We start from the raw sequence: 27597 nt of genomic DNA, 5'->3' as shown, positions 1-27597 counted from the left end.
GATAGCCGAGCAAGGGAAATGCACTACATGAGGAAGGAATGGACTCACAGGCAGAATGTAGCCATTGGAGAGAAGAATATCCAACACCCAGCTCTGGTTGAGGCTCAGAAAATCTTGCTACCACCCCTTCACATCAAACTAGGTTTGATGAAGAACTTCGTGAAAGCCATTGACCGGACTTTGCCAGCATTCCGATACCTGCATGAAAAATTCCCTCGACTCAGCGAAGCAAAGATTAAAGAGGGAGTTTTTGTGGGTCCTCAGATTCGGGAGCTTTTCAAAGATGACCGGTTCAACAACTTGCTGGAAGGTGACGCGAAACAAGCATGGAATGCTTTTCGCCTAGTTTCTACAAACTTCCTCGGAAATGTTAGGGCAGAAAACTATAAGGAACTAGTAGAAGACATGTTGATGAAGTATAAGAAACTTGGCTGCAATATGTCTCTAAAGATTCACTTCCTTCATTCCCATTTGGATTTCTTTCCTAGCAACTGTGGTATTGTTAGTGATGAACACGGCGAACGTTTTCATCAAGATATCGCAACAATGGAACAAAGATACCAGGGAAAATGGTCCACTACAATGCTGGCTGACTACTGCTGGACACTCCTCAGAGATGCTCCCGAACAGCTGTACAAGAGACAGGCGAAGAAATCTAAGATGTAGTCAATGACTTGATTTTTTATAGGTAGGCTATTACAGTTGACCTTTTACTATTGGAATGCATTTCGTTATGTAAACATTAATTTCTTGCAGATTACAAAAAACTAGAGCCAATTTTGCAATTTGACTGTCATATTCGTGTTCAGCACATAAAAATTGATAAGAATTGACTAATTTTATTTCAGTAACATGACTTTTGTAAAAATTTGTTGTCCAGTGTATTATTCAAAGGATTCGAGAACTTTATATTCCATAAAAATTTACGCGTATCGACGATATTGTAATAATTTTATCGACAATATTTAAATTATTTTATCGTTCAGATACTATTAAAGAAAACACGTTCGTCGAAATACGCAATCTTGCGTAGCAGATACATTTTCGTGGCGACACCGTAATGAACTCTCCTCTTGATACACCCTCGCCACAGATTGTTCTGACTGATCAGTGTATATGGAAGTTAATATAGAAGCTTAAAAACATACACCATATCGAGCAGAAAGAACTATCACTGGATACTACACGAGGATGTGTGATAATATGAAGTAATATCATATATGGATAAAATGTATTATCATACAGGTTAGATAATTGTAATTCGTCTTCTGCTGAGATTTGCGTATCATTCAAGAACCGTTCATCGTCAACATTGTCAACAATAGCATCCGATTGGCTCAATTTGACCATACTTGCAATAATATACCGTCTGCACTTGTCTCTTAAATAAGAACTGTACGAATCAATTATACTTTTAAATGCGTTTTATCTCTCTGTCCGTCATTTTATTTTATTTACGATGCCATATGCCACAATGATTATTTAGGAGATAACTTAAACCTGTATAGCTGATCGCAATCATCACGATAACTAACATAATTTATAAACGCATACATGCATAATAAACACACACCACAAAGAAAAAGAGAGGAGACGAGAAAGAAATACACACAAACATACACATGCACACACACACATACAAACAAGTTTAATTTCAGAATGCTTAATTTCACTTAGTCAAATTGAAACTCTCCGGTTCAAAATCAAGAATTAATGTTTTGCCATTTTTTAAATCTTTCCGAAAGTGAAAGTTTAGACTTAAATTTGTTATCTATTCAAAACGTTCAGTGACCACATGACTAAAAATTCGGATCTGGGACGACACAGGACCGAGAAGGTAACTCGGTAAACATATTGTTTAAATAACTTCTTTTTCGAATATAGAACAACAATGAAATGTGTATTATAATTTGATACCCACTTGTATTGTCTGCATTACGGATTCTTCTCATGTATATCCGGAAAGTGTCATTGATTTATTGACATAACATATCGCAATGCTTTGGAAAGATTATCAGCCGTTACACCATATAGTCACATATATATGTTGATGTTGCTAAGTGTTCACGCCATTTTTCAGCGTAAGACAGACAATACATTGCGACAAGTATAAATGGTATAGGAAGAACCCGGGAAAACTCCGATAAGGCCCACCAATCCACTAGACGCTACTGCAAAGTTTTCTCACATACGCACACTGGTGGCGCCTGATAGTCGATCCCACGAGGACCCAATGAGATGGCGGTGATCGGTGAAGGCTAGCCCATTAAAACACTCTTCCAGTAGGGGATCTGTCAAACCTATGTATGACTCTACAGCAATATATTATATTCCGCTGAAGTACTGTAAATTTGGAACTCTCAGACTCGTAGGTGATGTCTTTACTTGCTCAAGAAGTGGGGGAGGCTGAGCAGCCCTGGAATTCGAAAAGAAACGGTTAAGATGGCGAAAACAAACGTTTTCATTCAACAGTACTTGAGATCTAACCCAAACTCTAGCCACTTCTATTTCCATCAAGGAAATATACAAGACAACCGTTGCTTGTTACAACTTGTATTGGCCACCTCCGTTGATCAACATGTTTGCGTCTTTCTTTAAAAGATGTTAATATGGTACCTTACATACATTCAGAGTTGCATCATTCAAAATTTAAAAAAATACAACACAATACGAAATAGATAGGAATGTGAATATGTGCAGTAGATGGTGTAAATTAAGTCCGAGGCAGACATGAATGTTCCGTAAACTCTTTACCTTGGTTTTCTTTTGATCAAAATTCCATTTTTTTCCGTGTCATGTTCAAGTAATGACAGAGTCTTCTCATAGTGTGATTATACTCCACTGTTGTCACACAGCCTCATCCGTATTTTTCCGGAAAAATATACAGATATAATGTTTTGTTACCTACCTTAAAGACAAAACTGGGCAATTAAATGTAGAGTGGTGGAGTTGAGTGGTGGTGATAGTGGCTTCTTCATGTAAACAAAATATGTGTTGATTTCTCAGCGACACGAAAGCAAGGGCCAGTAAAACATCATCCAGCGCTACCAAGACTCAATTATTACTTAATCTGAAAATGAGAAGGCTCAAATGGGATAAATTATATTTAGTGGCACCATATGTAGATGATAAGAGATGTACTTAAAGATTGTAATGAAAATGCAAAATCTTTGGATGAAGACGGTAATGATATTGATTTTGTCAAAGATATTTATGAAGGCCCATCCATAGATGACCTAGATGGATTTATTGATAATCTCGTAGTATACGAAGCTGTGATGATGTACAATCAATCAATGGAGTCGATACACATACTCTGCAAAATATTCATCAGACTTTGTGTTCAAGGGATATGAATGTGATTAAGTTCAAAACAACATTTCAAAAGAACAATCTACCCCACACGGATTTGTCACGATAAATTTGCATAATCCTGGATCGCGATATCGTGTATGTCTTGATACAAATTTGGTTAAGAAATAGCAGCAGTGAGGGCGCGACCAACAATGAGTGTCTGTCTGGTAAACACACATATAAAATTGAAAACCACGAGCGACAAAAAAGTAACAAAATGAGCTAACACAATTAGAAAAAAGCTCGGTCGTTAGAGGTTTCGGTTTAGCGTTATTGACCTGGTATTTTTAATTTTCGTAGAAAGTTTTATTTTTCATGAATGGACCCTCCCCCCAAATGGTCTGTTCGTCCTCTCTACTGCTGATCTTGCTTTGGTGTCTTTTCAAGGAAAGTCAGTGCCCTTTTGAAATCTTGTGTGATCACATGTCTATGGCAATATAGTGGCCAAATAGTATATTTTTATCATATCTTCATCAGCATCTAGACAATATTCTTTTTAATTATCCACCAAAATGTATTATCGACTAGAGTTCATATTGAAAACAGTGGCCATCTAGAATAGTCTGAATTGGATACAAACCCGAAATTGTTCATATCAAATTCTTCCACTGCGATAAATTTGCAGTTATTTGTATTCAAAACCTATATTTGCCTTATCATGTTGTCACTAAATCTTCATACAGACAGGCGGCCATATTGAATTAGTTTCAAATGGTCCAATTTTCAGAAGTAATCTGTAAGTCAATTATTATGTGTACCATATTTTATGCATTATGCTCAAAACCTATCACTTTTTCACCAGTCTGCAGAAGTAGTTACTCTGTATTCATATAAATACAAGAGGCATTCGTGAAAGATTTTACTTTCATCATGTTTGATTTTATTTTGATGATGACAGATTTATTTTTATTATACTAAAGGCAAAAGGCAATTTTAAACTACGCAAGATTTAAACTGTCTCGTAAGTGACCTACGAATCATGGAATCCTCCCCTAATACTCTCAAGCTCGCCCATTTGATGTCTAATAAAACTGATTTCATCAATACCTTGAATTTTTCACTTTAACTTGTTTCACAGTTGATGAGATCTCTCAAACCTTTCTTGCATTGTAAAAGGTATAGATCATACATGGTTTACGAGAAGGAAGTCGCTTTGAACAATATTTCTGACATTAAAATTGATGAAATGTAGATATGGACTGCAAAAAGTGATAAAATATTACACACCTGACTTGAACAGTTGCATTAACTGTTCTTATACTTTTAAGTCTTGCGTATCAGGTTAAAGGATGTCAGGAACATATCTAGTAATTGGCTACAGGAACAAATCAGGAACTGTATAACAGTAAACAAAATGGAATGAGTGAATTTATTATACCAATTAACCGAAGGAAAAAAATTGATAATGGAATAATAATATAGTTTTACAAGGATTAAAAGAGTCACTAATTAGCAATCTTGCCTTGTCATTTCTTGTTTTAATTTTCCTTATAAATAGTAGGACGTACATGCAAGTACTTTTAATCAATAGTTTAAAACATTTATATAAGTGTTAATCTTCTGGGTTACGAGCGTGTCTTCTGATAACAAAACCTTACGTGGGGAGAGACAATAAAGAAAAAATTATAACGAACTAAAAACTGCGAAATTTCAAGACTTTGCTTCAGTTTTATTCGTTTTTAGCAATCTTTGATCAAGTTTTGTTCATCAGCTACGTGGAACGAATTGCTTATAGATTTTAAAGACAGTGACACTGTAATCTCATTCAAGCGCACTTAACACGCCTATTTCGACCTCAAGAACAGACATAGAGTTAATAATGTTTACTTCCTTAATTACTGTCAGTATATTTTTCTATGATAGTTTCATGAATTTTGTATTTGCAATCATGTTTATGTTTTAACATTGTAAAGCGTTTACAGCTTCATAAGAGTAGGCGCTGTACACAATCCAAACTATTGTTGTTGTTATTATTATTATTATTATTATTATAATTATTATAGCTGATACCCATTTTTTCTTTGGTCGTCTAACTTCATCAACGTTGCAGTGGGGAGGCGGCGCTCTACAGTTTCGTATTTCGCATAAGGGTTAGAATATTAAAGAAAAGAATTTGCCGGATTTCCACACTGATTATGCTGGATATTATTACGTGTTTAGGCTCTCGCAAACAGTAACAAGAAAAAAGTAAAGACAACAAGCTTTGTAAAATTTAATAAATAATTTATTTCCCTAGAAAAACAAGGTAAAAATGAGAAAAAGAACTTACGGTTTTAAGAAACAAATTCAAAATTAATCTAAGAATAACGCGAGAATTAAAAATTAGAAGTCTTAGTGAGAGAAAAAAAACAACGTTCTAATGAATTTAAGTTCTAATCCCGACAAAAATCCAAACTGGAAGGCGATGACGGATAATGTAGTCAGTATAGTACTAAAGTGTCAACAGTTCTTTGTTCAACCACAGAAAATAATACTCCAGTGTTTGAATTCCAAATAAAATTTCCTTAAATGTCTTTATTCACGATTTCTGAACCAACACCTAAATATTCCCAGGGAAAATAATTAATAATTCCTTAAAATAGAATTTCAACTCAAACTGGTCACAACAGATGAAACATCTTACGTACAAGTGTTAGTAGTGAAGTGGGCCACCCTAGCGTCAATGGGAATTAGCATTACAGACCCACCCCCCCGGCCACTCTAGCGTCAAGGGAAAATTAACATGGAGGAAAGTCGTGGGCCACTCTAGCGTCAAGGGGAATTTAACATGGGGGTAAATCGTGGGCCACTCTAGCGTCAAGGGGAATTGAATATGGAGAAAAAATCGTGGGACTGTCTAGCGTCAAGGGAAATTGAATATGGGATTTTTTTATTTTTTTTTAAAAATAAAAAACTTTTTTTTAAAAAAGGGGTAGGCAATTGAAAGTCATTCTCTTTTCGAGAAATATGGGTGGCCCTGAAAAGGGCCTTTGGGTTTATGTTAATGTATCCATTAACATAAAGGGCATCTGCGGCATCTTCTTGTCCTCAAGCTGCGTCTTACTCGAGGGCCATAAATCAGTGTCCTCTTGAGGCAACCTTGTCTTTCTACGTACACTCTTCGTATCCACAGACTGGTGTCTGACTTGTCGACAACGGTCCACTTGGACCGGACATACATGAGCATGTCCGTCCTAAACATCATTGAAGACACAAGGGTGGATGATTCGACTGTGGTCCACATCTTGAAGCGACGAGAACAGGTGAATCAATGCACTGAACTGCGCTTATTTATAGGTAGAGGAAGGATTGAAACGGATTGAGTTCATTCACCAATCTGAACACGCGTTACAAAATTCAGTCAGCCCGCATCCAATCCGAAGAGAGCAGTCTGTGACGTCACGTGGTCTATATAGATTCGCTAGCGCTTGTGTACAGTCAATCTATGCGACAGTGATTCAACATGACGGAAACTCAGAAAACGATCCATTGGGGTGCACCAGCAGGGGAGACTGCCCAAGGGAACCCGGACTTACTTTCAGAAGAGATGAATTGGGATTTTGTGGATTTTCTTACCTCGCAAGAATTTGTTCCGGAACCTTCGTTACCTTCTTCATTACCGCAAGTGGAGAATTTTAGACAGAGACAGAAAGAAGAATTGGAGAAATTTATTACAACGACAAAAGGAAGCGGAACAAGCTTTTCTCCTACAGCAGCAGCAGCAAGAAGAAGAGGTAAGAAAAAAACAGCAGCAACAACAGCAAGAAGAAGTAGCAGCAAAGAAACAAGAGGGTGAAAATCAAACGGTTACGGTACTGTTGGACATTTTAGCGGAGTTAAGAAGTCTGAAACAAATGTATCAGACTTCTTTATTACGACCGAAGAGAATACGACCTTCCCGAGCTAAACACGTTAACCCTGTGACTAAACCTACCGTACCACCATTAGTGATTTCAACCCAATCATCAACATTACGCAGTCCAGAAGTAGGCCTTGGCCGTGGCAAAGGCTTAAGGCAGTTAAAGTTGATTGCATAAACTCACCCCTACACCAAACAAAAGGCCCTTTTCAGGGCCACCCACATTTCTCGAAAAGAGAGAGCCTTTCAATTTGCCAATAACTCAAAAGAAAAAAAAAAACATTTTACCCCCTATAGTACGTGTCTTTGTATGAGTGCGTGAGTGTACGTTCTTATTTTATAATCAAAACTCAAAGACACTTACCTTGTATAATTAATTTATTCTTTTATCCATTGTTACAATCCAATTCACAACAGAACACTTTAATATAAAGTTCATTTACTTCTTCTTTCTCCTTGTTTAGTCTCTCTGTTTTTTTTAATCTCTTCACCGTCTTTTCCTCTTCTTTCTCTTCATTTTCTTCCCTTCTTCTTTTCTTCTCTTGTTTCTTTGCATCTTGTAAATAGAATTGACTTCTTTCTTCCTCTTCTTCCTCTGAAGAATCCCACTCTTCCTCTGAAGAATCCCTCTCTTCTTCTGAAGAATTCCTCTTTTCTTCTGACTCCTCTTGTTTCTTTTTTGGGCAATCTGGAGACCAATGTCCTTTTTCTTGACAATAATAACATGTATCTTTACTTTTGTCTTTTTTAGCCCTTTTTTTTTTTCTTTTTTGACGGTCTGGACACTCTGAAGACCAATGCCCTTTCTTCTGACAGATATAGCAAGTATCTTGACTTTTATCTCGAAAGGAAGGAGAGTAGTCCGTGAGCTGGTCTGAAGAGAATTTTCTAATGACCCCTCGCAAAGCTCTGACGAATCGTTCGATTTGGCTAGTCTCTTCCATCGCTGTGCTCGGCTTCAGAGTGAAATGAATAGTGAAAGGACAAGACACACACCCTTTTATATACGCTGGTTTGCCATGACTATAAATTAGTCTATGGTGTTTAAACTTGAGTCATTTGACGTTTTTCACTCACGATGAAACGATCCTATTCATTTGAGAAGAAAGAAGAAGAAAGTAAGAGGCAGAAACGTGATCTATCGCCTCGTACCAGGGCTGAAATTTTGGCACAAATTCATGCCAGTGATTTTGAAGAGGACATGAGTGAACCAGAATTCGAACCCTCTAAACCAAGTTTACCACCCTTAGTCAACCCTGAAAAATACTATTCCATTCGAGAGACGGAAAAGCGCTCCTCTAGAAAATTTAGAACCACGGCTTACAAATACACGGTGAAGTTTAAAGATTTCAAGTCCGAAGTACCGTTAGAGAAAGCAGAAGGGTTCATCACCGGAGTGTGGGATTCTCTGCTCACTGCACTTAAGCGACAATGTCAACCCAAAGAAGACGATCGCTTGAGACTTTCCATACAACACGACGGTTTGAAATCCCCTGTTTGGATCGAGTTTAGCACCCCTGCAGAATTGACCGCTTCCAAAGTCATGGACAAGATTCAACACGTACAACAATCTAATGACCAGTTTGACATCACCGATGGAAAAGCCACACTGGACATGACCCACGTCTCTCCTCCTCAAGGGACTGGACGCAAAAAGATGTTATTGGTGGACGACCTTCGCAACACCAAAACAAGTCTCGTCCGAATTAACAACCCTCAAGACCAGATGTGTTTAGCCCGTGCCATCGTGGTGGGACGAACCTATGCCAACAAGAACGATACGGTAGAATGGAAAAGAGCCTGGAAAACTATTCAACAATCGGACCGAGCCAAACAACGAAACGAAGCAGAACTCCTGTTGCAACAAGCTGACCTGTCCAAAGACACACCCTGTGGCATTCCTGAAATGCAAAAATTGCAAGATGCCCTAGCTCCACGATACACCTTGAAAGTGCACCCTCAAGAAATGTTGCATTTCTTGCGCGGGCCTCTGTTGTTTCGAGGCCAAGATTTTAAGGACGGAAAATACATTCATGTTTATTATCACGATGACCATTTCGATACCATTACCACTATCACCGGATTCCTGGGATACAGATATTACTGTGAGAAATGTGACCGTGGTCATAATAATCGAGAGCAACACAAACATTGTGGATCGAAATGCCCAGGATGTTTGGCCTCTCCACCCTGTCTGAGCGAAGGACCAGTGCCTTGTTCAACTTGTCTTCGCACGTTTGTCAGCCCTACCTGTTACCAACAACATTTGAAGACGCAAGGTTCACAGAAGAAATGTGCTTGTCAACTGCTGAGATTGTGCCCTACCTGTGGACAAGGCATACTTACCAATAATGCCAAGGCACACGAATGTCGAGGAAAGAAAAAATGTCACATTTGTCACCACATCGTGGACTTGGAACACGAATGCTACGTGCAAAAATACCAACCCCCACCAGAGAAAGAGGACGGTCACAAGAAGAAAGGCAATTTCATCTTTTTCGATTTCGAATGCATGCAAGAGACTGGCATTCACGTTCCTAATTTCTGCGTGGCTCATCGAGCGTGCTAGAAGCGCATTCAAGAACCTATCTACAGGCATTGCCCTCATTGCAGCAAGATTCCTGGAGGGCGTGAAAAAATCTTTCGGGGACCCAACACGTTAGCCGATTTTGCCCAATGGGTCTTAGACCCCATCGACAAGACGTGGAGCCAAGAGGACATCGAACGTTACGGAGATTGTCATCGTCATGCCACGGTGATGACTCACAATTTCTCCGGATACGATGGACAGTTTCTTTTGAGGTACTATACGGAACAAGGCACCGAGCGTCCTAAAGTGACTTTGAACGGAGCCAAAATCATTTTCATGCAAGTGGGACAAGTACAGTTTAAAGATTCGATGAGCTACTTGGCCATGCCTTTGAGTCGAATGCCTAAAACGTTTGGAATGACAGAAATGGCTAAAGGGTACTTTCCACACTTTTTCAATACGGAAGCCAATCAACACGCCGTTCTACCCCATTTACCTGAGGCTCACTATTACGACCCCGACAACATGCGTACCGAACAACGAGAAGCTTTCTACGCTTGGTACCAGGCTCACGCCTCGGACCCTTTCGACTTTCAGGAAGAAATGCTAAAGTATTGTCGTTCCGACGTGGACATTTTACGGCGTTGCTGTGGAAAATTTCGAGAACTGTTCATGGAACACGGAGGGGTCGATCCTTTGAAAGAAGCTTGCACCATTGCCAAAGCGTGTTCCTTAGTGTATCGACAACGATTCATGCCTGAAAACACCGTGGCTGTCATCAGTCCTCAAACGACCCACTATGTCAAACGTCAATACTCGGTCAAAGCCCTACGCTGGTTACATTACATGTGCGACAAGGAAGACAAGTGGATTCAGCATACCCGTAACGGAGGGGGTGAAAAGACCATCGGAACGTATTCGGTAGATGGTTGGGACTTAGAAAACCCTAAGATCGTGTATGAGTTTAACGGTTGCTTATTTCACGGATGTCCAGTCTGTTACCCTGATCGTAGCACTAAAAATCAGTTTTTACAACGAACCATGGAAGACCTGTACCAGGACACTTTCCAGCGGCGCCTAAAGTTGGAACAGCAAGGATACCAAGTGGTGGAAATGTGGCAACACGAGTACGATCACCGTATGAAAACCGATCACGATTTTAAATGCCTCGTGGAAAGTTACCAGTTCATGGACCCGCTGAACCCGAGGGATAGTTTGTACGGAGGAAGGACCAATGCCACCTGTTTGCTGTACCAAGCCGACGAAGAGAAAGGAGAAGAAATCAAATACTTGGACGTGTGTTCGCTGTATCCCTACGTGTGCAAATATTGTCGCTTTCCTGTAGGGCACCCGCAGTTGTTAACGGAACACATCGACCTGAAAAACATTCGACAATACGAAGGTCTGATCAAGTGTAAAGTTTTGCCGCCCACGGACTTGTACCATCCCGTCTTACCTCACCATTGTCAAGGCAAATTGATGTTTCCTTTGTGCCGTACTTGTGCCGAAACGTGCAACCAAGACCAACCTTGTCAGCACACCCAGGAAGAACGTGCCTTGACGGGAACCTGGGTCAGCGTAGAATTGTTCAAAGCTCTGGACATGGGATACCAACTGTTAGAAGTGTACGAAATTTGCCACTTTCCCAAGACACAACAATACCACAAGGGTGATCCCAGTCAGAAAGGCATTTTCGCTGACTACGTGGATGCCTTTTTGAAACTGAAACAAGAAGCCAGCGGCTATCCTTCCTGGTGTCACACTCCCGAAGACCAAATACAATTCAAAGAGAAATACTATGAACAAGAAGGCATCTCTTTAGACCACAGCGAGAAAAACGAAGGCAGGCGATCGTTTGCCAAAGTGATGTTAAATTGCTTGTGGGGTAAAATGGCACAACGACCGTGTTTACCCAAGACGGAATATTTGACAGAACCTTCCCGCTACTTCCAGATGATTCACGACAGAACCAAATACATGAAACACGTGGACGTCGTTCGTGAGGATTTGATCTTGGTCAATTACGAAGAAGATCTGGACTTTGTACAAGACGACCCTTTTGGAAATGTCATCATTGCGGCTTACGTGACAGCTCATGCTCGCTTAAAATTGTACGAAGCTTTAGAACTGTTAGGGGAACGCGTCCTGTACTTTGACACGGACAGTTGCATTTACATCCATCACCCGAGTCAACAGTACCCTGACATCGAAGGAGACCGTTTAGGAGCCTGGACAGACGAGCATCCCGACGACAAGATTTTAAGTTTCGTCAGTGGCGGTCCCAAAAATTACGGCTACGAATACCGTGACAAACAAGGAGAAGTGCACACGACGTGCAAAGTGAAAGGACTGACTCTGAATTATCGTACCTGTCGTGTGGTCAACTTTGGGGTATTGAAAGAAGCCTTGTAATCCGGAGAGGATGGAAACTTTAAAGTGATAACCTATCAACCGAACAAGATTGTACGTTTACCCACTCATCACATCGTCAGTCGGCCCTTGGAAAAAGTCTATCAAATCGTGTACCAGAAGCGAGTGCGACTTCCCAATCATTTCAACTTACCGTATGGACACGTCGGTATTGGTCTGTATATAAAAAGGAACCCTAGGCAAGATCGATAGTTCATTGTGACTACCAAGACCAAGCGAACAAGATGAATACTTTCAGAGAAACACAAAACAAGTTGTTTAGAAAGGCACAATTCAAGTGTGAGGCTTCTGAAGTGGAATGCGATTGTGAGCCTTGCGATGGGTACGATGCTGTACGCTGTGACCTTAGCGATGCCGTAAAGCATCATGGGAACTTTGTTCTCACTACCCCTATCATGGAAAGTGATGCTGTGTGTGTCAAATCTGGGGGATGCGAAAGTGATACCGCTCGTCCTCTTGGACATTTTACTGGGTTTCGTTTTAAAGGGGAATGTTCACCTTCACGTCTACCCCCCTACGCATGTCATCCAGCCCTGAGCAAACTCCTGTTCATGTCACCCAACCCTCATCCAAACGAACCTGTGAAAGACGAATATTCGTTTCCTGTGCGTTTGTCGGAATACTGCGACTTTGAAAATCGTCTTCAATCGTTCAAAGGAAAATGGCCTAAGTATCTGGGAGGACCGACCCCTGAAGAATTAGCCAGAGCCGGATTTTTCTACTTGGGCGAAGGAGATAAAGTCAAGTGCTTCAGTTGCGGTGTGTCACTTCACCACTGGGAACCGCAAGATTCGGCCTACGTAGAACATGCTCGATGGTCACCGAATTGTCATTACTTACCCTTAGTGGGACCGAGACATTGAAGTAACTTACCATAATCTGTTCATAGATACTTTACACGAGAACATTCGTGCTTTGCCTGTGGAGTTAAGAGAACGCATTTACCGAGAGCTGGTCAAAATACAAGTGAAACGTAAAGAACAATTGCATCCGTTACGTCACCGGTGTTTGAACCACTGGTACCTGAATGCTATACAAGGACTGATTGAGTTGAAAGTGTTCCATTGGACAGACATTGATCAACGACCCCCTGGTTTTAAAAAGGAATGGTTTGGTATTGACGATTCTATCTACTACATTGTAAACGTACTGCATCGAATTCCAGAGGAAGAGTTAACGAATTATCAACATCTTGTACACAATGTCAACTTGGTGAAAGAGGAAACTTCTGAACGAATTGTAACGTGTAAATTAGTAACTAAACGATTTAGATTCGACAATGAATTAAAACCATGTCTGCGCAAACAGTACATGTCTTGTGTCAGACAAAAGAGGATTTAGTATGACCTATTCAAGGATACTTTGCTAGAGAACATTCGTGCTTTGCCTGTGGAGTTGAGAGAACGCATTTACCGAGAACTGATTAAAATACAAGTGAAACGCAAACGCAAAGTTATTCAACCGTTTTTAAATTATGCTCTGTTCCAAAGTATAAGAAGACTGATTATGAGTGGATATTACATCAGGCACAAAGGTAAACGAGGCTATTGGCCACCACCCAAGGATTCCAAAAACAGTGTATATACTTATGGATACTTTACAAGAGAACATTTTGGGCTTGCCTGTGGAGTTGAGAGAAAGGATTTACCGAGAACTGGTCAAAATACAAGTGAAACGTAAAGAACAGTTGCATCCGTTACTTCACCAAATCTTTAACCACTGGTACCTGAATGGTATAAGAGAACTGATTCGTCAGAAATTGTTTCAGTGGTCAGACCTTGTTAGTGAGTTAGTGAATGAACGAAATGTTCATCATTTTGGTTACTTCGAGATTCACCTAGAGCAACGCATTGAGGAAGACGAGTTAAAGGATTACCAACATATGTTACGTGGAATCTGCTTAGTAGAAGAGAAAACTTCTAATCGAAGTTTGAACTGTAGGTTACAGTATTCTAGATTTCCTACTGGAGAACGAAACTGTCTGGGTAGAATGTACGTGTATTACTTCCGAAAAAAAGAGAGCATAAAAACAGGAATCCATACCACGGCTTATGTTACAAGTGATTGAACAGATTCCGTGGAAGGAACTCAATGACCATATTCAAACCGTGGATCATTACCATCGATTATTACAAGAACTGTATCCATTCAATTGGGGTCGACAAGTGGTGTGTGTCTTAGTGACTTGTTTTCTGGGATTTCGTTTACCAGCCGATTCCTTGTGGACTCTTTACGATCAGTACTTACCACATCCCCCATGGCCTTAAATGGTCACGAAAAACTTCTTTTGCTCAAAGCCTTGCGTTTTCATCTGGATACTTCTTGACCTCAAGAGGAAAAAAAGATTCGTCAACTTTTAGCTATCCAAGACGTGTATGACGATGTGTGTGTAGCTTGTGACTTACATCCCCATTGGACAGATGTCCGTGCCTGGAAAGAATGGGATTTTGAGGCTTGGACCCAAGAAGTGGCCCAGTATGCACGAGAGTTGTTCAAGGAAAAAAAGTTACTTTTCAACCCGTGTTAGTGACGGTGCCAGAAGAACCCGTCACCAGGACGGGACTGTCGTGGACAGGCCTGAAAGACCCTTTCGAGAGGACACTTGTGTGACCTTACCCCCTACTATAGAACTGGTTAGAACATTACCCAAAACATGTTGTTGTACAGACACTTGTTTTTATTTTACGTTAATGGTTATCATGTGCCTTTTATTCTTGTACTTAAGCCTTTGGCTTTTATGTATTTTTGTCTCTCGTATTCATGTTTGAAACATTCAATAAACGTGTTCTGAAAAAAGTATATAAACTCTTGTCTTGTTTCTTTTCGTGTCACAAGTGACATTTCTCACACTATGGCTACTTCTGCTGTCTCTGCTCCCTCTTCCTCTACTGTCAAAGTCATCGACGAACACTTAGATCGTGCCAGTTGGGAGGCTTTGTATCTTCGCCATCCCTTTAACATGCTCATTGCTGCACCTAGCGGTTCAGGCAAAACCGAATTCGTCAAACGTTTGATCGAACATAAACATCATTTGATCGATCGGCCACCTCAACGGATCGTGTTGTGTTACAAAGAGTGGCAATCGGCGTACAGCCTCTTGCGAGAAAGTCAAGGCGATTCCATCGTGTTTGTGGAAGGCATTCCTAAAGAAGACGACGGCATCGTCTCTGACTCCCGTCAAACCCATTTGGTCATTTTTGACGACATGTTAGGAGAAGACGAAGAAGAAATTAAACTGTGGTTCACGCGCAAAGGGCATCACCGTAATGCCAGTGTCGTTTACATCACCCAAAATTTGTTTGAACAAAGTAAAGCCCATCGCACCATCAGTCTCAATGCGCATTACGTGGTCTTGTTTAAAAGCCCTCGAGATAAATCGCAAGTGCAAGTCTTAGCCAAACAGTTAGGAACGCCTTGGCTGACTCAGGCGTACGACGATGCCACTCAAACTCCACACGCCGATTTACTCGTCGATTTGAAACCTACAACCCCCGAGGATTTGCGATTCCGTACCCACTTGTTTCACCACTGGTGCCAAGACGGAGGGCCTGTCCTGTACACGTCTCCGTCCTCGACTTAATTTCACTCCACATAAAAAAAATCTATAAAAACCTCAGACCCTTTTCGTCTGTCTCACACACATTTTGAACATGACGTCCCTTCAGTCGCATCTTCCCGTCAAATTGATTCGTGCCTTGTATGGCATCAGTCGAGAAAAAATCCACAAATACGAGCTCGTGTCTTAGAAGCTAGTCTCAAAGAAGTCTTACGATGGTTCACGGTGACGGCACGTCAAATACTCCAAGGAATCATTCAGATTCCTCATCAAACCAAACGCTTTTTTGATCGAAACAAAGTCGCTTTGGTCTGTGACTGTGTCTCCGGCAGCCTCACGTTCATCCACTTCTGCATTAATGACACCAAGAACTGAAGAGTACTTGGAGACGTTGATCACACCAAGAACGTCTCCGTTAATGACCCCAAAAAGAACTTCCCCAGTGGCAGGACCCTCCAATTTAGTGGCAGTGGCTGCTGCTCACAAAGTACCTTCTCCCAAAATCAAGGTCCAAGAAAGATCGGGCATGTTACAAAGTTTACTGGATTTGTCCAAGCAAGAACTGGCTCGATTTAGTCTGTTGCGTACCCCTCCACGACGTGTCATGCCTGTCCTCAAACTGATACGACGTAAAGGCAATCAGTGGCGACGCGTTCCAGTATAAAAAAGACCTGTGACCAAGTCGGGGGTATCAGTGCTTTTTGGTGCTCCTGAAGACTCAAAGATGTCACCCTCCAGAAAACCCCAAGGAAAGAAAAGAAAAGGACTACCACCACGTTTAGTCAAACATGGGGACATGTTATCTGTCCTGTCCAAAGCGTCTCCACCTCTACGAAAAAAACTCATTCAATCGGCCTCCAAAGAGGTCATCGATACCGTGTGCGAATGTTGTTTGAACGTCTTGAAAGGCACGATCCCTTTGTCCAAACACCAGAAACAATGCTTAAGCAAACATCGTCACGTTCTTCGCCAAATGGTTCAAAAGAAAATTCCCATTTGTCAAAAGAAGAAGATGTTGGTCCAACGTGGAGGCATTTTGCCTCTCTTGTTAGGCCCCTTACTGAAAGGAGTCTTGGGAACCATGTTGGGAGGACTGGTGGGAGCAAGATAAAAAGGCCTTCGGAAGTCCCAAGATCTCAGAATCGACCCCTGACAACCCCATGGAAGGACGAAAACTAGCTTTAGTACCTTACAAACGATGGATGGAATACCATCGGTGGCAAGAACAACGCACCCCGCATTTACCTCCCAATCCCAATTTGAGCGAGATGTCCCAGTTACAACACGAATTGCAGTCCTTGATGGATCGCCAAGATTTGTCCGAAACAGAAAAATCGCAAAAGTACGGTCAACTTTTGCAACGACTGCAACTCTTTCACCAGAAAGCTTTAGACGAAACAGCTCTACCCACTCTGAAACATTTTAAGACCTTGATGATAAGTCCAGCACCATCACCAGTACCAGTACCACCAGTACCAGTGACCAAGACAGAAAAAGGAAAAGAAGAAGAAGAAGAAGAAGGGTTTCAAACTCCACCAGAAAATAGTACGCAAGTTAACAACACCACCTACCTCCAGAATTGGATGGATTAAAAAGATGATGGCCACCCTTTCTTCATCACAAGAGAAAAAGAAAGTGAAGACAGAAGTGAAGACAGAAGTGAAACAAGAACCGATATCCCCCTCTCAGACATCCTCCTCTTCAACACCTATTGCCGGTCGCACACGCAAAGCATTGCAATCCAAGAAAATACCCCAAGAGAAAAAGAGTAGCATCTTCCAAGAGTGGGCGCCTTATTAACACACAAACAAACACACAAAAAAAAAAATGGAAAAAGTCTTAGCCAGCATTTACTACGATCCCTCGCATCCTGCAGGTTACGCAGGAGTTCAAAAATTGTATCGTGCTGCCAAAACTCGACTGAAAAGTCTCCGTTTACCTCAAATGCAACGATGGTTACAAGAACAAGCTACCTACACTTTACACAAACCCATTCGACGCAAGTTTGCCAGAAGTCGCACCCGAGTGGAAGGCATCGATCATCAATGGCAAGCCGATTTAGCCGATGTCTCTCATTTGGCCAGCTACAATCGTGGCTACAAATATTTGTTTTGTGTCATCGACGTCTTTTCCAAATTTGCCTGGGTCGTGCCCTTGACTTCCAAATCGAGCAGCGAGTTAGTGCGAGCCCTGCAACGGGTGTTGAAACAAAGCGGTCGTCATCCTCTTCGATGGCAAACGGACAAAGGCACCGAATTTCTGAACCAAGCTTTCCAAAAAGAATTAAAGAAACGTGACATTCATTTTTTTACCACCGAGAATCCCGAAACCAAAGCCAGCATCGTGGAACGTTTTCAACGCACTTTGAAAGAACACATGTTGAAATATTTTACGCATCACCACACTCTGAAGTACATCGACATCTTACCGCACCTGGTGCAAGCGTACAACCAATCTTACCATCGAAGCATCGGACGTGCCCCGCAAGACGTGACTCCCGACAACGAAGTGTTGGTGTTTGAGCGCCTGTTCGGTACGTCCCCGACGAGGGCTGTCCCCAAAAAAAGTGGAGAGTTGGCCGTAGGAGATTGGGTGCGCATTGGCAAAACAAAGGTTACTTACCTAACTGGGCGACCGAATTGTTTCGCGTCACTGGACGAGTGCATGGCCGTCATCCTACCGTCTATAAATTGGAAGACATGAATGGAGAAGTGCTCAAAGGAACGTTTTATTTGCCCGAGTTACAACGTGTCACCAAAAAAGAAGACGACGTGTACGACATTGAAAGCATTCTCGAACGCAGAACCCGTAAAGTGGGCAAACGACGTGTCAAAGAAGTCAAAGTACGTTGGAAAGGATATCCACCCAGTTTTGATTCTTGGATCGAGGCTTCGCAAGTCATCGACTATAAAAAGAAGTGACCATCATGCCCTTTCACACAGACGCAGCTACGTCGACCACTCCTTCACCTAGTTCTTCTCTGCAAGATTTACAAAAACAACCCTTGTGGGTGTGGTGTGGAGAACGTGTGCCTAAAACGCAAATCGTCTTTTTCTGCCAAATCTTCGTGGTGTATTGTGTCATCGGGGCAGCCATTGCCAATTTGAGTTTGCAACAAGGAGACAAACAATTGTGGACCATTTTATTGAGCAGTTGCATCGGTTACCTGCTTCCCAATCCCTCCCTGAAATTCTCCTCGAACGGGAACCACGGGAACCTTGTGTCCAGTGCCAGTGCCAGTCACCACTCCAACAACAACCACAACCAGAACCCCATTTTGGGCGGAGACACGCCTCTGACGTCCAGTAACCCCTCGGACAGCCACAGAACTCTGGAATTATGAGTCACCAAAACCAGTTTTACTTAACCTTACCCAGTGACAGTTCCATGGAGGTGTTTCCCCACAACACGTTGTGCTGTTACACGGCCAAATTACCTCAAGCCGTCCAGTTAGATCACGAAGCCCATTGGGAAGTGGCTTTAGTAGAAATGATTCACCCTACACAAATCCAAAACATCACCGAAAAGCAAAACACTTTTGAGGTCGAAATCCTGAACCAACAATTACAAGAAGCCATGAATGAAATCGGGTTTTCAGGGGACACAAGACCATCCAACAATTCACCCTTCAATATCTACACCTTGAAAATTCCTTCAGGGTTTTATTTTAGTGGCCAACATTTGGTGGACACCACTGCTTCCAGGTTCGAGTTAGCCTTTGGCAAAGCCCTGAACAAAACCAGAAAAAGTGTCACCCTGGAGTACCATAAAGTGGCTCGTCGCTTACTGATGAAATTTCAGGATACCCAAACGTTGTCCATCAGTTTTAATCGTGACTTGTTTGATATTTTAGGTGGAGACACAAAAATGGCTCCAAATTTTAAACCGAAGATCAACAGCAATATGGAAATTTACAAGTTTTTTCGATTCCCTGTAGAACTGAACCAAGGACTGAATTTGATCTTTGTGTACTCCGATGTGGTGGAGTACAACGTGGTGGGACACACCTCCGTGCCGTTACTGCGTGTCATTCCTTTCAAAGTGGATAGTACCACAACCAGTGACCAGGAAGGTGGAAACACCTATCACGTCCACCGCGAATTTGTACATCCTCATTATTTGTCTGTCAGCAAGTCGTATTTGGACACGGTCAACATTGCTATAAAAGGAGATCTGGGACAAAATATTCCATTCACCAAAGGAAAAGTCACGGTGAAACTCCATTTTCGAAAACGGTTCTCTCACGACTCGTAAGTCATGTATCCAGTGTACCGAGGGGTTGCACGGCAGCGAGGACACGGTTTAGGAGATATGCTGAAATCGGCTTTTCGTTCGGTGGCTCCGGTGTTGAAACCGATGGTGACACGCGGATTGCACGCCTTGAAAGATGCGGCACTGACGCAAGGCAAAGAATTTCTCCAAAATGTCATCATCGACAAGCAAAACCCTAAAGAAGCCTTCATGAGGGCAGGCAAAAATATCTTCCTGCAAACGGGTAAAGACCTTTTGGGCCGACGAGACACACCTATAAATGCCCTGCACGCTACCGAGTCAGGCATTCAGCAAGGACAAGGCAGAAAGAGACGACGAAGAAAACACCCTTTCACCAGACTTCACACGTCCAAAACTAGAAAGGCCAAGAAAAGAAGAACCGTTCGAGACTTAGACGTTTTCGATTATTGAGAAAGAACAGAACAAAATGATGCACCGAGAGTCTTGCGCTTGTTCCAAGTCGGAACTGGATCTGTTTGCCATGCCCCCCACCATGATGACGATGCAAGAATCCCAATGGGTGGAATTTCATCCCGTCTCCTCATTGACGGATTCCGCTCCCATCGAGTTTGACATCAAAGGACAGCCCGAAGATTACATCGATCTGAATAGCAGTTACTTGTACCTGAAAGTCAAAGTTCTAGATAAGACAGGAGGTGATATAGACACTGAAGCAGTAGCTCCCGTCAACAATTTCATGCATTCCTTGTTCAGTGGAGTGGACTTGTACTTGAATAACAAACTGGTCAGTAGCAGCATGGATACTTATCCTTACCGAGCGTACCTGGAAAATCTCTTGACGTACGGAATAGACGCCAAGAACACTCATCTGGATGCCTGTGTGGTATGGGAAGCTGACGAAGCAGACCAGTTTGAATTATTCGAAACTGATACAACTGATAAAAAGAAAGAATACAATGAGGGATTTGTAGAACGAAGAAAGAGAATCATGGGACCCAACCAAAGTTTAGAACTGATGGATCGTTTGCATTTGGACATGTGGTTGCAAGAAAAGTATTTGCTGAACGGAGTGGATGTCCGCCTGAGAATGAATCGGAGCAGTACCGCTTTCCATTTATTGGCTGATACTGACGATTACAAAACCAAAATCCAAGAAGCCAGACTCTACGTACGCCGTGTGGAAGTGTTACCTAAAGTAGGTAACGACATCAGTCAGACGTTGAGTAGAACGACCGCCAAGTATCCCATACGACGCGTGGAAGTGAAAACTTTCACTATTCCCAAGGGGCAACGATCCATGATCGAAGATCATCTGTTCCAAGGACAACTACCCAAACGTTTAATCCTTGGTATGGTCGAGAATGAAGCCTTCAACGTAGCTATCACTAAAAATCCTTTCAACTTTCATCACTTTGGCGTGTCCAAGATCGAAGTCAGTCGCGATGGCAAGACCTTGTGTACCCGACCTTTCGAACCCGACTTTGAGAAGAAGAATTACTTGAGATCGTACTTGTCCCTGTACGAAGCCACTGGTCAGTTAGGAACCAACACCAGTCACGGCATTACGTATGATGATTATGCAGGAGGCTACGCTTTGTGGGCTTTTGATTTCACTCCAGACCAAGGCAGCGACGAGGGACATTTCCACGCTATAAAATCCGGCCAGATTCGTGTGGAAATTCAGTTTGCAAAGCGAGATCCTGATGTAACGGTGAACGTTATCCTGTATGCCGAATTCGATAATACGATAGAAATCAACAGTTTGAGAGAAGTCATTCTAGACTATTAGAAGCCATGGAAGACTGTTATCCCTCTTTACCTAGTAAAGAAACTTTGGAGATGGAATGTGAGGAGACCGTGGAAAAAGAAGAAGTGATCATGATGAAGTCAAGATGGCCAGAACAAGAAGCCCATTTAGTCTCCTGTTTTGCCAAACACTTGGTAGAAAAAATGACGGAATTGATCAAAAAAGAGTGTTATGGATGTCAAAACGATCATCCCAGTCAATTCAACACAATAAATGCCTGATGTTGAGTCAAGAAGAAAAATTGGACGAGTATCTGGACGAAGCTTGGAGTCTCATCTCGGACGAAGACGTGTTGCATCAGCGGTATAAAGACTTGCGTGAACATTCTTGTCCACCATTAACCACTCAAGAGATCGATCGTATCGAAGCTCTCCTGAATCAGAGTGAGGAGACGAAACGAAGAAACGGTTATTTGTCAGACATTTTCAAGCAAAAAGTCAGGATCGAATTGATGACTTATTATTACCTGTGAAGAAGAAGGAAAAAAAACACACACACAAATCAATGGATACCTGGGAACTTTATTACCTTTTGAACCACAGTTCGTACACGGCTTCTTGGAATCCTGTCGTCTGTGCTAAAGATGAACTCCCTCATCGCAAACCTCAAGACCATCTAGCTTAACTGATCAACACGGACGACAGTCATCTCCCAGGAACCCACTGGGTAGCCGTTTACTTTCCTCAAGAAGGATGTGTGGAATATTTTTATTCGTACGGATTGCCCCCTTTGGAAGACGATATCATCGACTTTATGAGAAGAAATGCTCAAACCACCCGATTCAATAATGTGAAATTACAAGGCACAGATTCCTTGGTGTGTGGACAGTACTGTGTGTATTTTCTGCATCATCGCAGCCTGGGTTATTCCTTAGAACATTTAGTGACTCATTTTGATCCTCGTTCTTCTTCTAGAAACGATGTGAAAGTAGATCGATGGTTTTGTGACCATTATGCTTATCTTTTGTCTCAAGCTAGGAAACGTAGTGTCCATCAATGGCCTAATGATTTCCAACAGTGGAAATCACAATTTCATTCACAACGTTGTCAGCACTGTTTAAAGTAGAGTGTGAATTGAAAAAATGTTTGTCATTTTTTTAAAAATGTTTGATGTTATATGGTTGGATTATTGTTAAAAAAATGTTAGAGTTGTTGTTGTTGATTAGTGTTAATTGATTTTTGAATAAAAAATGTTGTGCTTTGAAAAAAAATGCCTTTGTGGTTTGTTTGGCTATAAGAATGTTTGATTCATGCTCTTTGACTTCTCTCTATCCCTCTCATCACACTCATTGAACGTTGCGACTCGAAAACCGTGTGGGGGATGTTTTCCTTCACGTCCGCGCTTTGACTTTAAGAACCGGGTTGTTTCCAGTCTAACCATCCATTGTCGACTCATCCTCCTACGAAGATGTGCTCCAAACTAGCTAAGCTAAACGAAGCCTACGTGAATTTGCATAGGGTCAGACACAGTCTGATACCGAAGCCAGAAGAGATAGAGAATGTGAGAATGTTAAAAGTCACTGAAGACCTGATAGAAGAGCTCTTCAGAGAAGAAGTGAACAGGGACAAAGAAGAATGGACAGAGAAGTACAGACTTCAGAGACAGCAGCAACAGCAACAACAACAACAGCAGCAGAAGCAGCAGCAGCAACCTGAACCTGACAGAGGTTTTGTCGATTGTCGTATCGACACCAAAGAGTTCTTCTTCTCTTTCCGAAGAAGCAGACCTATTGCCAGAAAGTCTATCCTCAGAGGACATCGCATTCTTAGAAACTAAAAGATTGCCATAGCAAACAAAAAAAACCAGCCCTTTTCAGGGCTACCCCAATACTCTAGAAAAGAAATAACCATCGATTTGCCAATGTGTGTATGTAGAGTAGTGTGAATATAAACACTAACTCTTTTTTAATAGTGCGAGTGTATGTGTTTGTGTATAAGATTGTGTGTTTGTAAGTGCTCACGTACGTTGGTATGGATAGTAGATTAAGATCATGTTTTTTTGGTGTTTGAGGTGTGGGGAGAGTAGATTTGGGGGTTTGATTGGATTGCTTTGCGTATGTGAATAGTATATTGAAGTGATTAATGAAAAAAAATTTTTAGAATAGGAATGGGAAGTATAAAAAAGTTAGTGAGTGTGTCTTTTAGGTCCGCGCGTTGTTTTTGGTCATGATCTAGGTAAGATCAATTTTATGTTTTTAGGGGGATGTTTTCCTTCACGTCCGCACTTTTAGTATAAATTGAAACTCGTTCGGCAGTCCAGCTACCCTTGTTGATTGATCAACACCAGAATGAACACCAGACTAGCGAAACTGTTGGAACTTCATGTGCATCTGGAATATGCCAGGCGCCTGTTGAACGAACTGGCCGCGGAGGCCATTGTCGAAGAGGGAAGGATGAGAGAGGAGGAGGAAAGAAGAAACAAAGAAGAGGCGGAGAGAATATACAAAGAAGAGGAGGAGGAGAGAAGAAACAAAGAAGAGGAGGAAAAGGAGAGAAGAAGAAGAAATTTCAGAATCCCAGAGACAGAAAATTGGGATTCTGAAGCTATTTATCCTGCCTCTGCTCTCTCCCCAAAAAAAGTAAAAAGCAACTGGGGAACAAGATGTGTATGTGGCGCCAGGCCTGGAAGGTGCCACCATTAACCAGGTGTCCATGAAGTTCCAAAACAAACATCCCTTTTCAGGGCTACCCAATACTCAAGAAAAGAAATAACAATCAATTTGCCAATGTGTGTAGGTAGAGTGGTGTGAATATAAACACTGACTCTTTTTTCATAATGTGAGTGTATGTGTTTGTGTATTTGTGTTTGTGTTTGTAACTGCTCACGTAAGTTTGTGTGAATAGTAGATTATGGGTTTCTTTATTGTTTCTTAGCGTATGTGGAGAGTATAGTTTGGGTTTTATTATATGAAATGAGAAAGTGGGGGATGTTTTCCTTCACGTCCGCGCGTTGTTTGGTCATGATCTAGGTAAGATCAATTTTATGTTTTAGGGGGATGTTTTCCTTCACGTCCGCGCTTTTCGTATAAGAACCCACAGTATTCGTCGTTCAAACCATTCTACAAAGAATAAAAAAGAAGATGGCTTCGAACCACCTTGACAAAATGCAAAAATTACAAGACGTTTTGGACAATTTAGGAATGATGGAGTAGATGTTAGTGAGACTCAATGAAGACCACTATTCCTATAGTCCCCATCGAGTAAAGATGGAGATCAACAATTTAAGAAAAGTAAAGGACATAATAAGTGGTGTCATGAAAGAGATAAAGGAGGAGAAGGAGGATGAAGAGGAAAGGATAAGGATAAGAGAATGGAATGAAAAAATTGAAAAAGAAGAAGAAAATGAGAAGAGGAAGAAAGAAGAGGAGGAAGAGAAGAAGAAAGAAGAGGAGGACAAAAAAAAGAAAGAAAAGAACAGAAAGAGTGTAGTAGAGAAAATAAGAAGTTGGTTGAGAAAAAGAAGAAATTAGAAGCAGAAGAAGAAGAAAAACCAAAGGCCCTTTTCAGGGCCACCCATATTTCTCGAAAAGAGAATGACTTTCAATTGCCTACCCCTTTTTTTTTTAAAAAATTTTTTTTTTTAAAAAAAAAAAATAATCCCATATTCAATTTCCCTTGACGCTAGACAGTCCCACGATTTTTTCTCCATATTCAATTCCCCTTGACGCTAGAGTGGCCCACGATTTATTCCCATGTTAAATTCCCCTTGACGCTAGAGTGGCCCACGATTTTTCTCCATGTTAATTTGCCCTTGACGCTAGAGTGGCCGGGGGGGGGGGTCTGTAATGCTAATTCCCATTGACGCTAGGGTGGCCCACTTCACTACTAGTGTTTAAAAGCGCAACTTAAATTATTTTCTCAAAGCATCACTAATAAATCTGGCTATTGCGCAATTCCGGCAAAACCAGAATATCGAAATAACAACGTAGAGGCTATTTACATGTCTAAAGTCACGTACTCCCAGTACAGCCTTGATCTCACTCTATAAATCCCACACAAAGAATGAATAAAAAAATACAAAGAAGTTGTTTGCTCCAACTCTTACTCAATCTGATTCAAGGTCTTGAACTAGTTCAGCATTTGATACAAAGTTCTAATATTAGGTTTTCGAAAAGCTGAACTGAATTTCTGGAAAATATCAAATCCAGTAAATAAAATTACATTACAATAGCATGTAATGGAATAAAAAAAAATTAAAACTAACAAACAATTAAATTAAATCAAATATAATATAAATCAAATATACATAACACTACTTAAAAAATGACCTTGTATATCTTAGGTATTGATCAAAGAACCTTTAATTCACTTGATTTTGGTGTATGATTGATAGTTATAATATGGGTTATATAGTATACAGCTTGGCCTTACTCCAGATGTGCATCTTTCAAAAACAGCTAGCTCCACAGTTCCACTTGGTCATTTTCAGTTCCTGAACCTCAGAAGTAAATTGTAAAAATAAAAAATATTTTAAAAAATCATTTTTTTTAAAGCCGATAACTTTATTTACATTTTATATATTCTGTAATTCATTCATTGCAATGTCAAAAACTGATATTGTCTAGTGTGCCAAAAGTAATTTTGTGTATTTTAATAAACGCTAAAGATAGATTACTTTAAACTAAGACAGACTGACTTTTTTTTAGCACAAGTGAACAGTCATTTTAATTAGCAGTGTGTTTAGATCATGTACAATTTCCATAAGTACAATATCCAAAGAAATGGCAGCCACATTACATCAAAGTTGCATAGAGGTATAACAACATTCTCTCCACTGTGCATGTTTCAAATGCAAACAAATTCACCTTACATGTGTCACTCTCTCAAAAGTGCTTAGGTCTCACTGGACAGTTTACCTGGTGAATTTTCATCGATCAGTGACCAATTACAGAAAAATGAGAATAATTTTACACTGAAGATACAAATAAAAACAAGCTAATGATTTTTGTAGAAAGCATACATGTGATATTTTGACTGCGGCAATCAGGTTAATTCCTAATGTAACTGGTAGCTTTTATACTGAACCAACACTGCCACCAACCCCTAAATTTTGCAATCATTTTTGACAAGAAATAGCTATTTTGAATATTTTCCTGTGACAAGGCAGCTAAAAGAATCAGTATGCGTCTTATGCATGAATAAAGTTCACTAGTACTGTAACAAATTAGCGGGGCCCCGAGTGGCCGAGTGGTCTAAAGCGCTCACCGTTACGGATCACTACCATCTCTCCTCTGTCTGCGTGAGTTCGAGTTGCAGCCTCGGCTAACGTTGGTACGTGAGAAAGCCTGCCAGTAGCTTCTCGTGGGTCGGTGGTTCTTCCCGGTGTTTTCCAGGGTTCTTCCGCCACCAATTATACTGGCCGCCATGTATAGCCTATCTTGTGCTGAAAAATGGCGTTAAACCCTACAACAACAACAACAACAACAATAAATTAGCATACCTTTGATCGCCCCTCAACCATCTAGATTTTTAGATATTTACTTTGTAGCAGGCACACGTACCGCTCCGGTGGCCTAGTGGTTAGAGCGTCCGCGATGCGGGAGGTCGTGGGTTCGATCCCCGGCTGAGTCATACCAGAGACTTACAAAAATGGTACTCACAGCTGCCTTGCTTGGCGTTCAGCATTAAGAGCTTAGTGTTAGCACTGGTCGGCCTGGTGTCAGGATAATGTGACTGGATGGGACATCATGCTACATGTCTGCGGCATGATGCCCTAGTGCTAGACATCACTATAAACTGCCACATTGCAGACATCCTAGCGATATGACTTAAAAATTGTTAAAGTTACGTTAAAAATCAAAATCACATCACATCACATTACATCACATCAGCAGACACACGTAAATACGT

The 27597-nt window shown here is 41.3% G+C and overlaps 1 long non-coding RNA gene across 2 annotated transcripts; it reads right to left on the bottom strand.

The window, feature by feature from the left end:
• Window positions 1-888: 888 nt before the first annotated feature.
• On the bottom strand, window positions 889-27567 carry LOC149782610 (uncharacterized). Of its 2 annotated transcripts, none has more exons than XR_016414609.1 (4): window positions 27229-27567; window positions 4582-4689; window positions 2909-3070; window positions 889-2416 (listed from the first exon to the last, which is right to left on the bottom strand). It is a non-coding gene; the product is annotated as an uncharacterized LOC149782610 (long non-coding RNA). The 2 variants fall into 2 exon arrangements; XR_016414608.1 differs by lacking the exon at window positions 27229-27567 and adding an exon at window positions 26119-26227.
• Window positions 27568-27597: the final 30 nt, after the last annotated feature.

The sequence above is a fragment of the Sinohyriopsis cumingii genome, chromosome 15 (assembly GCF_028554795.1).
Source record: "Sinohyriopsis cumingii isolate HCF-2022 chromosome 15, ASM2855479v2, whole genome shotgun sequence".
NCBI classification, from domain to species: Eukaryota; Metazoa; Mollusca; class Bivalvia; order Unionida; family Unionidae; genus Sinohyriopsis; species Sinohyriopsis cumingii.
This window is presented reverse-complemented; position numbering and strand designations above follow the sequence as displayed.